We start from the raw sequence: 13,825 nt of genomic DNA, 5'->3' as shown, positions 1-13,825 counted from the left end.
GGGGTATCAGAAGGATTGCCAAAGGGCCATCCAAAAACACAGTATTTTCTGTTGGCCATAGTAGTTCTCTATGGGAAGTTTGGCCCAATTCTGTCATTAGTGGGATTCAGAATGCCCTTTGATTTTAGGTGAACTATAAATCCCAGCAACTAACTACAACTCCCAAATGTCAAGGCTTATTTTCCCCAAACTCCACATTTGGGTATATTGGGTATTCGTGCCAAGTTTGTTCCAGTTCCATCATTGTCTGAGTCCACAGTGCTCTCTGGATGTAGGTGAACTATGACTCCAAAACTTAAGGTCAATGCCTACCAAACCCTTCCTGTCAATCATGGGAGATCTGTGTGCCAAGTTTGGCCCAATTCCATCATTGGTGGAGTTCAGAATGTTCTTTGATTGCAGGTGAACTATAAATCCCAGCAACTACAACTCCCAAACGACAAAGTCAATCCCCCCTCCCAACTTCACCAGTATTCAAATTTGGGCGTATTGGGTATTTGTGCCAAATTTGGTCCAGTGAATGAAAATATATCCTGCATATCAGATATTTATATAACAGTAGCAAAATTAGAGTTATGAAGTAGCAACGAAAATAATGTTATGGATGGTGGTCACCACAACATGAGGAACTGTATTAAGGAGTCGCGGCATTAGGAAGGTTGATAAACGCTGGCCTAGAGGACTACAGCTTCCAGGATCTCTTGGATTTTGAGCATTCTCTGTCTCCACTTCCAATCCCAAAGTTGTCCAAGTTTTGGGAAGAAGCCAGTGTGATGCTGGGTGACAAAAGAGTACAGTCACCTGAGCAGTTGCCTTGAGCAGGCTGTAGGTAAACACAGGCCAGCACTGGGCAAATTTGCTTTCCCTCCCCCTGAAAGAGGTGAAGAAGAGGGACCGTCCCAAGGCATTTAAGCCTGCACTGGGCTGCCGAAATAGTTGGAGGAAAGTTACCTGGGTGCACCTCTTTGTCTCCATACCTGGCTGTTCTTTGCCACAGGTAAGTGTGGAAAAGGAGGACAAAGATGCTTGTTGGGGAGTCTCCACTATGGCCTTAATTCAGTTTGGTGGCATGTGAACTGCTATGGGGGTCTTGGGAGTTGTAGTTTGACAAGGCCTTCTGAGTCAGAGTGCTGGTGCCCTGAACCAAAACTCCCAGGAATCTGTATAGTGGATCTGTGGGAGTTAAAGTGGTACCAAGCTGCATTAGTCCAGTGTAGATGCAGGAGTTGCTTTGGAAACCTTCCTGGGTTGGTGGATCGGGAGTCTGTCCTTCCCAAATTTCGTGATCCAGATTAGTAACTTTGCAAACGTGAATATTGATAGAGGTCAATCTCTCCGTTTCTCTTTTCTTCTTTCTTTCTTTCTTTCTTTCTTTCTTTCTTTCTTTCTTTCTTTCTCCTTCCTTCCTTCCTTCCTTCCTTCCCTCCTTCTTTCTCTTCCTTCCTTCCTTCCTTCCTTCCTTCCTTCCTTCCTTCCTTCCTTTCTTTCTTTCTTTCTCAACTTCACATCAAAAGGTTGCCATGAGAAACATTGTCTTCCTGGCGCGAAAATACAATGCACAAAGAGAGCCAGCATTTTTCTTGTTCCTGCCTTTGTTTTGCCAGAGAATAAAGAAAAATATAATACAAACAGAGCTGTGAAAGGTGTCACCTTCCATAATGTTGTGGCTTTTAAAGACTCGTAAGCATCAGTGATTCGGAGCAAATCGTTGCAACAGGGGAGGCTCCTTTTGTCACACCTTGGGCTTTGGATTCGAAATTCTCTTGGAAGATGCAGGGCTTTTTCCCTGCCTCTGACAAGATACACACACACTAGTTGTACCCAGCCATGTGTTGCTGTGGCCCAGTCTAGTTAAATGGAAAAGAAAGAAAAGAGAAAGAGCTGGTTTCTAATATATGTAATTTCATAATGCTTGTGGATATTTGATATTTTTGTTGTTCTATTGTCTGTGACATAATAACAACAACAACAACAACAACAACGTGTCCGACGTATGATCTAATTCAACAGCCAGCAGAGTGTCTGCTGTGGACTCATCTTGTTGTATTTTAAACAACAACAACAACAACACAATACACCAGATATCACGATTGTGGAAAAGAAAAAAGTTTGGATTATTGATGTCACCATACCGGGTGGCGGTCACATTGAGGAAAAACAACAGGAAAAATTCAGCCATTATCAGGACCTCAAAATCGAACTGCAAAGGCTCTGGCATCAACCCATACAGGTGGTCTCAGTGGTCAATGGCACACGTGTCAAAAGACCTCAGTATTTGGAAACAATAAACATTGACAAAATCTCGATCTGTCAACTGCAAAAGGCCACCTTACTTGGATCTGCGCACACCATTTGAAAATACATCACACAGTCCTAGACGCTTGGGAAGTGTTCAACTTGTGATTTTGTGATACGAAATCCAGCATATATCTCTCATTTGCTGTGACATACTGTGTTTTTGTGTTAGTAAAATAATAATAATAATAATAATAATAATAATAATAATAATAATGTAAATAATAATACTGGCCAATATAATCTATATAATAATAATAATAATAATAATCTATATAATAAGGATAATAATAACAATGATACTGGTCTATATAATAATGATCAGTGTGTTTTGGGGAAACCTAATAATACTGGCCAATATAATCTATATTATAATAATATTATAATCTATATAATAATCATCTATATAATAATGATGATGATGTATATAATAAGGATAATAACAATGATACTGGTCTATATAATAATAATCACTTTGTTTTGGGGAAACCTTTTCCCCTTTTCCCTCCTATCTACCTCTCCCTTCCTACCATTTAGTCCTTCCTTCCTTCTGAGCCTCCAGTCTTCCTGGAAATGCGAGCAAGAGGCTGGGACTGGGCAAGGCAAGGGAGGGCTATGGGAGCCCTGGGCTTAGGCTAGGCCTTCCTCCTTTCCTGCCTCCTTCACTCCCTTCCATGGGCCTGTGCCCTGCCCTTCTCACTAGCCTGGATTTCCCTATCTGCCCCATTGTCCTTTTCCTACTCTTCTTCTTCCAGTTCTGCTTCAGAGTGAGGCAGGCAGGCAGACTCAGTGGAGGACGACTAGGCCGTAGATCCCTAATGGCTGCTTTGGCCCTGACGGGGTCACTTCACAATGTGTTGCTTGGACATCCAGCAGATGGTGCTGTTTTTGATGCCAAACATGTTTTTTACCTGTTACAGATGTGACATCTATATAACAGTAGGTATGTGAATAAATAAAAACATTCACCTGTTCAAATGCTACATTGCATCCAAACTTCGAAGGAATCGGTGAAGTATTTTGGGAGATTTGAGGTCATTCACAAATGGACATTTACATATATATATACACACATACACACACACTAGCCGTCCCATGCCACGCATTGCTGTGGCTCACATGGGGGTTCTGTGTGGGAGGTTTGGGCCAATTCTATCGTTGGTGTGGTTCAGAATGCTCTGCGATTATAGGTGAACTATAAATCCCAGCAACTACAACTCCCATATGTCAAGATTCTATTTTCCCCAAACTCAACCAGTGTTCACATTAGGTCATATTGAGTTTGGTCCAGATCCATCATTGTTTGAGTCCACAGTGATCTCTGGATGTAGGTGAACTACAACTCCAAAACCAAAGGACACTGCCCACCAAACCCTTCCAATATTTTATGTTGGTCATGGGAGAACTGTGTGCCAAGTTTGGTTCAATTCCATCCTTGGTGGGGTTCAGAATGCTCTTTGATTGTAGGTGAACTATAAATCCCAACAACTACAACTCCCTAATGTCAAGATTCTATTTTCCCCAAATTCCACCAGTATTCACATTTGGGCATATTAAGTATTTGTGTAGAGTTTGGTTCAGATCCATCATTGTTTGAATCCACAGTGTTCTCTGGATGTAGGTGAACTACAACTCCCAAACTCGGGTTCCAAGCTCACCAAATCCTTCCAGTATTTTCTGTTGGTCATGGGAGAACTGTGTGCCAAGTTTGGTTCAATTCCATCATTGGTGGGGTTCAGAATGCTCTTTGATTGTAGGTGGACTATAAATCCCAGCAACTACAACTCCCAAATGTCAAGATTCTATTTTCCCCAAACTCCACCAGTGTTCACATTTGGGCATATTAAGCATATGTGTAGAGCTTGGTTCAGAGCCATCATTGTTTGAATCCACAGTGTTTTCTGGATGTAGGTGAACTACAACTCCCAAACTCAGGTTCCAAGCCCACGAAATCCTTCCAGTATTTTCTGTTGGTCATGGGAAAACTGTGTGCCAAGTTTGGTTCAATTCCATCGTTGGTGGGGTTCAGAATGCTCTTTGATTGTAGGTGGACTATAAATCCCAGCAACTACACCTCCCAAATGACAAGATTCTATTTTCCCCAAACTCCACCAGTGTTCACATTTGGGCATATTAAGCATATGTGTAGAGCTTGGTTCAGATCCATCATTGTTTGAGTCCACAGTGTTTTCTGGATGTAGGTGAACTACAACTCCCAAACTCAGGTTCCAAGCCCACAAAATCCTTCCAGTATTTTCTGTTGGTCATGGGAAAACTGTGTGCCAAGTTTGGTTCAATTCCATCCTTGGTGGGATTCAGAATGCTCTTTGATTGTAGGTGTACTATAAATCCCAGCAACTACAACTCCCAAATGACAAAATCAATTTTTTTGAGTGAAGGCCTTACATTGGGTTGTTAGGTGCCTTATGTCCAAATTTGGTATCAATTCGTCCAGTGGTTTTTGAATTTTCTTAATCCCACAAACGAAGATTACATTTTTATTTATATAGATATAGTCTCATTTTATGGGTTCAACACAACCACTACAACAAGTCAGTTTCCTAACCATTACATTATGTAACACAATGTTTGTTTCTAGGTTTTAAATGCACAAGCAACAACATAATCTATATATATAAAAATGCTCTGTGCATAATGAGTACCTTAAAAGCAAAAGAACCAATGAACGAAATCACACCAAATTTGGCAACAAAACGTCTCACAACACAAGGAGTGACCATCACTCAAAAAATTATGATTTTGTCATTTGGGAGTTGTAGTTGCTGGGATTTATAATTCGCCTATAATCAAAGAGCATTCTGAACTCCACCAACAATGGAATTGAACCAATCTGGGCACACAGACTCCCTTAACCAAGAGAAAATACTGGAATAGTTTGGTGGGTATTGACCGTGAATTTTGGAGTTGTAGTTCACCTACTTTCATACAGAACTGTAGACTCAAGCAAGAATGGATCTGGACCAAACTTGGCATAAATACTCAATATGCCCAAAGGTGAACACTGGTGGAGTTTGGGGAATATAGACCTTGACATTTGGGAGTTCTAGTTGCTGGGATTTATAGTTCATCTACAATAAAAGAGCATCCTGAATTCCACCAACGATGGAATTCAACCAATCTTGGTACACAGAACTCCCATGACCAACAGAAAATACTTGAAGGGTTTACTGGGCATTGGCCTTGAGTTTGGGAGTTGTAGTTCACCTACATCCAGAGAGCACTGTGGACTCAAACCATGATGGGTCTGGAACAAACTTGGCACAAGCACTAAATATGCCCAAATATGAACACAGATGGAGTTTGGGGGAAATAGACCTTGACATTTGGGAGTTGTAGTCCACCACTGTTCAGCTACAATCAAAGAGCATTCTGAATCCCACCAGCGATAGAATTGGGCCAAACTTCCCACACAGAACCCCCATGACCAACAGAAAATATTTAAGGCCATCCAGTCCAACTCTCTTCACCAGGGCAAGAAAACGTAAACAAAGCCCTCCTTACAATGCCATCCAGCCATAGATATAGATATATATGATTCACACACACAGAGAGATATATAGTATCATAGATTTGAAAGGGACCCCTAAAGAAGGACAAATATATTTTGCATGTTCCAGAGTAGGCAGACCAGGCAATCTCTACATCAACACTGACAAAGAAACAACAGAAAACACTGTTTATCCACAAGCTTCAAGACATTGCATATATTAGAATAATGAGAATATTTCTCATTACTTTATTTTCGAGATCACCAGACTGGGCCACAGCAACGCGTGGCAGGGGACAGCTAGTAAATACATAAAGGGGAAGGAATCCTGCTGGCACCATGGACAGCGCCCTGGAAAGGTAAGGAAACCTCAAATTGCTCTCTTCTAAAGGCGTGGATAGGAAGGAGAGGAAAATCAGTTTCTTTGCCTCCTTTGGGTCTGTTTTATGGCAGACAAGGTGGCGATATGAACCTGGGGGAAACTCCTGCGGCTCAGGTGCCTCTCGCTTTGCTTGAGCAGCTGTAAGGCCTCCATTTGGTGCCAACACCTTTCCCTCCAAGGCACCAAGCTGGCATTTCTCAGGGCACAGGTGCCACTCTGCTGTGAAGGGGCCTTTGGGCCTCACACTGGGTATTTTTGCAACCTGCCCCCGCTTTCCTCCCATTTCCTGCTTGGTCCTCAGCCCGCTTCAGTTCCTGCACATTGAGTTCAAAATGCAAAAGGAGTTCTGCGCTTGCAAGTGAGAAAAGAGAAGGCTAACAAAATGAAGTTTAACAGTGACAAATGCAAGATACTCCACTTTGGCAGGAAAAATGAAATGCAAAGATATAGAATGGGGGATGCCTGGCTCGAGAGCAGTACGTGTGAAAAAGATCTTGGAGTCCTCGTGGATAACAAGTTAAACATGAGCCAACAATGTGATGTGGCGGCAAAAAAAAACCCAATGGGATTTTGGCCTGCATTAATAGGAGTATAGTGTCTAAATCCAGGGAAGTCATGCTACCCCTCTATTCTGCTCTGGTTAGACCACACCTGGAATATTGTGTCCAATTCTGGGCACCACAATTCAAGAGGGATATTGACAAGCTGGAATGTGTCCAGAGGAGGGCGACTAAAATGATCAAGGGTCTGGAGAACAAGCCCTATGAGGAGCGGCTTAAGGAGCTGGGCATGTTTAGCCTGAAGAAGAGAAGGCTGAGAGGAGATATGATAGCCATGTATAAATATGTGAGAGGAAGCCACAGGGAGGAGGGAGCAAGCTTGTTTTCTGCTTCCTTGGAGACTAGGACGCGGAACAATGGCTTCAAACTACAAGAGAGGAGATTCCATCTGAACATGAGGAAGAACTTCCTGACTGTGAGAGCCGTTCAGCAGTGGAACTCTCTGCCCTGGAGTGTGGTGGAGGCTCCTTCTTTGGAAGCTTTAAAACAGGGGCTGGATGGCCATCTGTCAGGGGTGCTTTGAATGCAATATTCCTGCTTCTTGGCAGGGGGTTGGACTGGATGGCCCATGAGGTCTCTTCCAACTCTTTGATTCTATGATTCTATGATTCTAGGGCATATTTCTTTCTCTGTAGTAGACTTTTTGCAAAAACAAATTGGATATTCCTTGGGGGAGGGTTCCCTTCCAGTTGTAAGGTTTATGAAGTTTCAATATGGAAACATTCAAGATGCAATAGATGGTGCTAAATTAAGACTTGTAAGCAGAGGCTGGATGAGCATCTGTCAGGAGGGATCAGAAGGGGTTGGATTGGATGTCTGAGGAGGTCCCTTCCATCTCTAGGATTCTATGATGGGAATAACAATGGTGGTGGAGCTTCATTTCCTGGAGGTGGTGTTCATCTGTCAGGAGGGCTTTGATAGTGCCTTTCCTTCCTGGCAGAAGGGGGTTAGTTGGTCTGGATGGCCCTTGGAGGTCTCTTTCATCCTAGGAGAGGCTGGGCAGCCATCTGGCAGGAGGGCTTTGATAGTGCCTTTGCGTCCTGGCAGAATGGGGTTGGACTGGAGGACTTTTGGGAGCCCCTTCCAACTCTAGCACCCTATGGCTGATTGTGCCTTCCTTTCTGGCAGAATGCGGTTGGACTGGATAGCCTTTGAGGGTCCCTTCCATTTCTAGGATACTAGGATTCTATAGCCATAGTTATCCATGAACCGACTAATGTCTATGAGGGTGTGTGGCCATCTGTCAGGGGTGCTTTGATGGTGCCTTTCCTTCTTGGCAGAAGGGGGTAGGACTGGATGGTCTTTGGGATATCCTTCCAACCCTAGCATCCTATGACTGACTGTAGCTTTCTTCCTGACAAAAGGGGGTGGGTTGGATGGCCTTTGGAGGCCCTTTCCAATGCTGGGATCCTATGAGAGGCTGTGTGGCCTTCTGTTGGGAGGGCTTTGATGGTGCCTTTCCTTCCTGGCAAAAGGAGGTTGGACTGGATGGTGTTTGGGAGGCCCTTCCTACTCTAGGATCCTATGAGAGGCTGGATGGCCATTTGTCAGCAGGACTTTGATGGTGCCTTTCATTCTTGGCAGAATGGGGATGGACTGGATGGCCTTTGGGAGCTCCTTCCAAATCTATGAAATTCTATGAGAGACTGGATGCCCATCTGTCAGGAGGGCTTTGACAGTGCCTTTCCTTCCTGGCAGAAGGGGGCTGGACTGGATGGCCTTTGGAGGCCCCTTCCAACTCAAAGTGTGCTTTGATATTGCCTTTCTTTCCTAGCAAAAGTGGGCTGGACTGGATGGCCTTTGAGAGCCCCTTCCAACTCTACAATCCTATGAGAGACTGGATGCCCATGTGTCGGGTGGTGCTTTGATGGTTCCTTTCCTTCATGGCAGTAGGGGGGTTGATTGGATGGCCTTTGGTGGCCCCTTCCAACGCTAGGATCCTATGAGAGCCAGTGTGGTCATCTGTCGGGAGGGCTTTGATGGTGCCTTTCCTTCCTGGCAGAAGGGGGCTGGACTGGATGGCGTTTGGTGGCCCCTTCCAACGCTAGCATTCTATGACAGATTGTGCCTTCCTTTCTGGCAGAAGGGAGCCGGACTGGATAGCCTTTGGCGGCTCTTTCCAAGGCTAGGATCCTATGAGAGGCTGCATGGCCATCTGTCAGGTGGTGCTTTGATGGTGCCTTTCCTTCCTGGCAGAAAGGGGTTGGACTGGATGGCCTTTGGAGGCCCCTTCCAATTCTAGCATCCTATGAGAGGCTGTGTGGCCATCTGTCGGGAGGGCTTTGACGGTGCCTATTCTTTCTGGCAGAAGGGGACTGGATTGGATAGCCTTTGGGGGCTCTTTCCAACTCTAGCATCCTATGAGAGGCTGTGTGGCCGTTCTTCAGAGGGTGCTTTCCTTCCTGGCAGAAGGGGGCTGGACTGGATGGCCTTTGGGTACCCCTTCCAACTGTAGCATCCTATGACTGGATGTGCCTTCCTTTCTGGCAGAAGGGGGTTGGACTGGATGGCCTTTGGGAGCCCCTTCCAAGGCTAGGATCCTATGAGAGCAGTGTGGCCATTTGTCGGGAGGGCTTTGACGGTGCCTTTCCTTCCTGGCAAAAGGGGGCTGGACTGGAGGGCGTTTGGTGGCCCCTTCCAACGCTAGGATCCAATGAGAGCCAGTGTGGCCATCTGTCAGGAGGGCTTTGATAATGCCTTTCCTTCCTGGCAGAAGGGGACTGGACTGGATAGCCTTTGGCGGCTCTTTCCAAGGCTAGGATCCTATGAGAGGCTGAATGGCCATTTGTCGGAAGAGCTTTGACTCTGCCTTTCCTTCCTAGCAGAAGGGGGCTGGACTGGATGGCCTCTGGGAGCCCCTTCCAACTCTAGCATCCTATGTCTGGGTGTGTCTTCCTTTCTGGCAGAAGGGGACTGGACTGGATGGCCTTGAGGGGTGATATCACTCTCTGTCCAAGGTGACTCTCCTTCTTTCCTCCCTTTGCAAGGGGCAGGAAAGGGTTACTGCCCCCCTCCCTCCCTCCCTCCTTACCCCCTCCCTCCTTCCTCCTCGTGAACGCGCAGGGAGGAGTGACCCCCCCTCTTTCTCTCTCCCTCTCTCTCGGGGGCGCGCGCGGAGTCTCTGCCGGGGCGGGGTCTTCGGCGGCGGCGGCGGCGCTTGCAGTCTGCCCCCTCCCTCCCTCCCTCCCCCCTCCCGCGACAGAAGAGGAGGAGGAGGAGGAAGGAGGAAGGCTTAAGCCCGGCATGATGGCGACCGCCCCCCTCCAGCCCCATCGCCAAGGGTGAGTCTCCCCTTCTTTCTCTATTTTTGCCGCGGAATGGGTGGAGAAGGATGCGGAATGGGGAGAAGGGGGGAGAATGGGGAGACAAATAGGGGGGAAGAGAAGGGAATGAATTGGATTGCATCCCAGTTTGGATCTAGAGAATTAGGGGGGAAAAATTGGGGGGGGGATGTCGGATTGGGGGAAGAGCAGCCGTTGCTATGGAGCGGCGTTGCTATGGAGACGGTGCGGAGGATGAGAATGAAAGAAGCGGGCACCCCCCCCCCCACCCTGTATTGGGTGATGCAAACCCCTTCCTCAACCTTCCTTGTTGGCTTCATTCCAAACCTATGGGGATTAATTATATGATTCAATACAGAGACAAAAATGGGGATTTTTTGGGGGGGGGGAGGACCCCTCCTCCTTCTTACCCCCCTCCCCCTCCTTACCCCCCTCCCTCCTTCTTACCCCCCTCCCCCCTCCTTACCCCCCTCCCTCCTTCTTACCCCCCTCCCTCCTTCTTACCCCCCTCCCTCCTTCTTACCCCCCTCCCTCCTTCTTACCCCCCTCCCCCCTCCCTCTGTCTGTCTGTCTGGGCGCGTGCACGAGCCCCCCCCCCCTTTTCCCTCCTCCCTCCCTCCCTTTCTGTCTCTCTCTCTCTCTGTGTCTTGTCCAAGCGCGCATGCGCAGAGGAGGCGAGCGCCCCCTCCTCACTGCTCCTTGCCTTGCTCCCCTTTGAGCGTCCTTCGCCGAGGAGACACGCTGGGAAGGGAATGGGAAAAGAGGGGAGGGGGCTTTCTTTCCTATTTGGGAGACCCTCCTTCTCCTTGGACAGAAGGATTTATGGTAAAGGAGGGGAAGGGATGCAAAAAAAAAAGGGGGTGCTGCCATTGACATCCCTTACTTGGGCCCTCTAGGTGTTTTGGACTCCAACTCCCATCATTCCTAACAGCCTCAGGGTTCTCCTGGTGTGTTGGACTCCAACTCCCACCATTCCCAACAGCATAAGGGCCCTCCCAGTGTTTTGGACTCCAATTCCCACCATTCCTAAGAGCCTAAGGGCTCTCCAGGTCTATTGGACTTCAACTCCCACCATTCTCAACTGTCCCAGGGCCCTCCCAGTGTTTTGGACTCCAACTCCCACGATTCCTAACAGCCTAAGGGCTCTCCAGGTGTATTGGACTCCAACTCCCACCATTCCTAACAGCCTAAGGGCCCTCCAGGTGTTTTGGACTCCAACCACCATTCCCTACAGCGTAAGGGCCCTCCCAGAGTTTTCGACTCCAACTCCCACCATTCCTAAGAGCCTAAGGGCTCTCCAGGTGTATTGGACACCAACCCCCACCATTTTCAACAGTCCCAGGGCCCTCTAGGTGTTTTGGACTCCAACTCCCACCATTCCCAACAGCCCCAGGGCCCTCTAGGTGTTTTGGACCCCAATTCCCACCATTCCCAACAGCCTAACGGCCCTCCAGGTGTATTGGACTCCAACTCCCACCATTCCTAACAATCCCAGGGCCCTCCCAGTGTTTTGGACTCCAACTCCCACCATTCCCCACAGCCTAAGGGCCCTCCCGGTGTTTTGGACTCCAACTCCCACCATTCCTAACAGCTTCAGGCCCTTTCCTTTTACCCCTCAGCCGCTTAAGCTTAAGGAAGGGGTCTGAGGCTGTTAGGAATGGTGGGAGTTGGAGTCCAAAACACCGAGAGGGCCCAAGTTTGCCCATGCCTGCTCTACACTGTCATATCATCCAGGTCAAAAAAGATAATCTGGATTTTATATGGCAAAGTAGAAATATTCCCACTTAACCAATTTTGTATTCTGCACAGTCAACAAGGGGAAGCCCCATGCAAGCCCTATTGCAGTAGTCTAGCTTCATAGAACCATATAATCATTGAGATGGAAGGACCTCGTGGGCCATCCAGTCCAACTCCATTCTGCCAAGAAGCAGGAAAATCCCATTCAAAGCACCCCTGACAGATGATCATCCAGCCTCGGCTTAAAAGCCTCCAGAGAAATGAGACTCTGGAGCAGAGAGTTCCATTGCTAAACAGCTCTGATATTTAGGAAGTTCTTCCTAATGTTCAGGTGGAATCTCCTGAATATTTCCCCTTCCTGTTCAAAGCAGATGATTTGGATTTTATATAGCAGTGTAGAAAAGGCCCCACTTAACTGATTTTGTATTCTGTACAGTCAACAAGGGAAAGCCCCATGCATGCCCTATTGCAGCAGTCTAACTTCATAGAACCATAGAATCATTGAGCTGGAAGGACCTCGTGGGCATTCAAAGCACCCCTGACAGATGGCTATCGTGCCTCTGCTTAAAAGCTTCCAGAGACACGAGACTCCATCACACTCTGGGGCAGAGAGTTCCACTGCTGAACAGCTCTCATAGTTAAGAAGTTCTTCATAATATTCAGGTGGAATCTCCTGTGGATTTTCCCCTCCTTAAGTGGCTCGGGGGGGGGGGGGGAGGAAAGGGCCTGAGGCTGTTAGGAGTGGTGGGAGCTGGTGTCCAAAACAACTGCAGGGTCCAAGTTTGTCCATGCCTGGTCTACACTGTTATATCATACTTTTCAAAGCAGATAATCTGGATTTTATATGGCAGTATAGAAATTGTCCCACTTAACCAATTTTGTATTCTGCACAGTCAACAAGGGGAAGCCCCATGCGTGCTCTATTGCAGCAGTCTAGCTTCATCACTTAAGCGGCTGAGGGGGAAAAGGAAAGGGCCTGAGGCTGTTAGGAATTGTGGAAGTTGAAGTCCAAAACACCTGGAGGGCCCAAGTTTGCTCTTGTCTGGTCTAGATCTATGGAGGTCATTCTCCCCATCTGTTCTGCCTTGGTCAGACCACACCTAGAATCACACTGTGTCCAGTTTTGGATACTGCGATTGAAGGGAGATATTGACAAGCTGGAATGTGTCTAAAAATGATTAAGGGTCTGGAGAACAAGCCCTATGAGGAGTGGCTTGAAGAGCTGGGCATGTTTAGCCTGCAGAAGACAAGTCTGAGAGGAGACATGATGAGAGCCAGGTATTAAGATGTGAGGGGAAGTCTTAGGGAGGAGGGAGCGAACTTGTTTTTCTGCTGCCCTGGAAACTCGGATGCAGGACAATGGCTTCAAACTACAGAAAAGGAAGGAGATTCCACGTGAACATTAGGGAGAACTTCCTGACTGTGAGAGCTGTTCAGCAGTGGAACTCTCTGCCCTGGAGTGTGGTGGAGGCTCCTTCTTTGGAGGCTTTTAAACAGAAGTTGGATGGCCATCTGTCAGGGGATTTTGGATTTGAGCCTTTGTTTGGTTTCGGATTTTATGAATTGCCCCATTACAAAGGGCATAAGGATGTGGCTGAATTACGACTCCCATCACCCTCTGTCATTAGCCACACACACACAGCCAAACAGCAGAGGTATTTTTGGATATGTTTGCCAAATTTGGTCCAGATCCATTGTCAGCACGGTTCACAGTTCTCCTTGATTGTGGGTGGGCTACAACTCCCATCCTCTGTCATTGCTCCTCCCCTTCCCCAAACCACATCAGTATTTAAAGTCGGTCATGGTGGGTCAAGTTTGGTCCAGATCCATCATCAACATGGTTCATAGTGCTTCCTGATTGTGGGTGGACTACAATTCCCATCATTCGCTGTCACTGATCCTCCCCCGCCCCTCTGTCATTAACCACACACACACACCCAAACAACATCGGTATTCTTGGGTATGTTTGCCAAATTTGGTCCAGATCCATTGTCAGCATGGTTCACAGTGCTTCTTGATTGTGGGTGGACTACAACTCCCATCATCCTCTGTCATTACTCCT

At 47.2% G+C, this 13,825-nt stretch overlaps 2 protein-coding genes across 4 annotated transcripts in view; both read left to right on the top strand.

Moving 5' to 3' along the window:
• Positions 1–937: 937 nt before the first annotated feature.
• Positions 938–13,825, top strand: part of LOC132762895 (gap junction beta-1 protein) — a 122,263-nt gene continuing 109,375 nt past the window's right edge. Inside the window, exon 1 of the mRNA XM_067471612.1 lies at positions 938–997. The gene's annotated coding sequence lies outside the window, so the exon portion shown is untranslated. The remainder of the gene's footprint in view (positions 998–13,825) is intronic.
• Positions 9,908–13,825, top strand: part of NLGN3 (neuroligin 3) — a 65,188-nt gene continuing 61,270 nt past the window's right edge. For 2 of the 3 annotated variants that reach the window (XM_067471611.1, XM_067471610.1), the window contains exon 1: positions 9,909–10,026. The gene's annotated coding sequence lies outside the window, so the exon portion shown is untranslated. Of the gene's footprint in view, positions 10,027–13,825 lie in introns of all 3 variants that reach the window. The other variant, XM_067471609.1, reaches the window with a different exon arrangement.

This window comes from Anolis sagrei, chromosome 10 (genome assembly GCF_037176765.1).
Source record: "Anolis sagrei isolate rAnoSag1 chromosome 10, rAnoSag1.mat, whole genome shotgun sequence".
Lineage (NCBI taxonomy): Eukaryota > Metazoa > Chordata > Lepidosauria > Squamata > Dactyloidae > Anolis > Anolis sagrei.
Note: the sequence above shows the minus strand (reverse complement) of the source record. Positions and strands in the feature narration are given on the sequence as shown.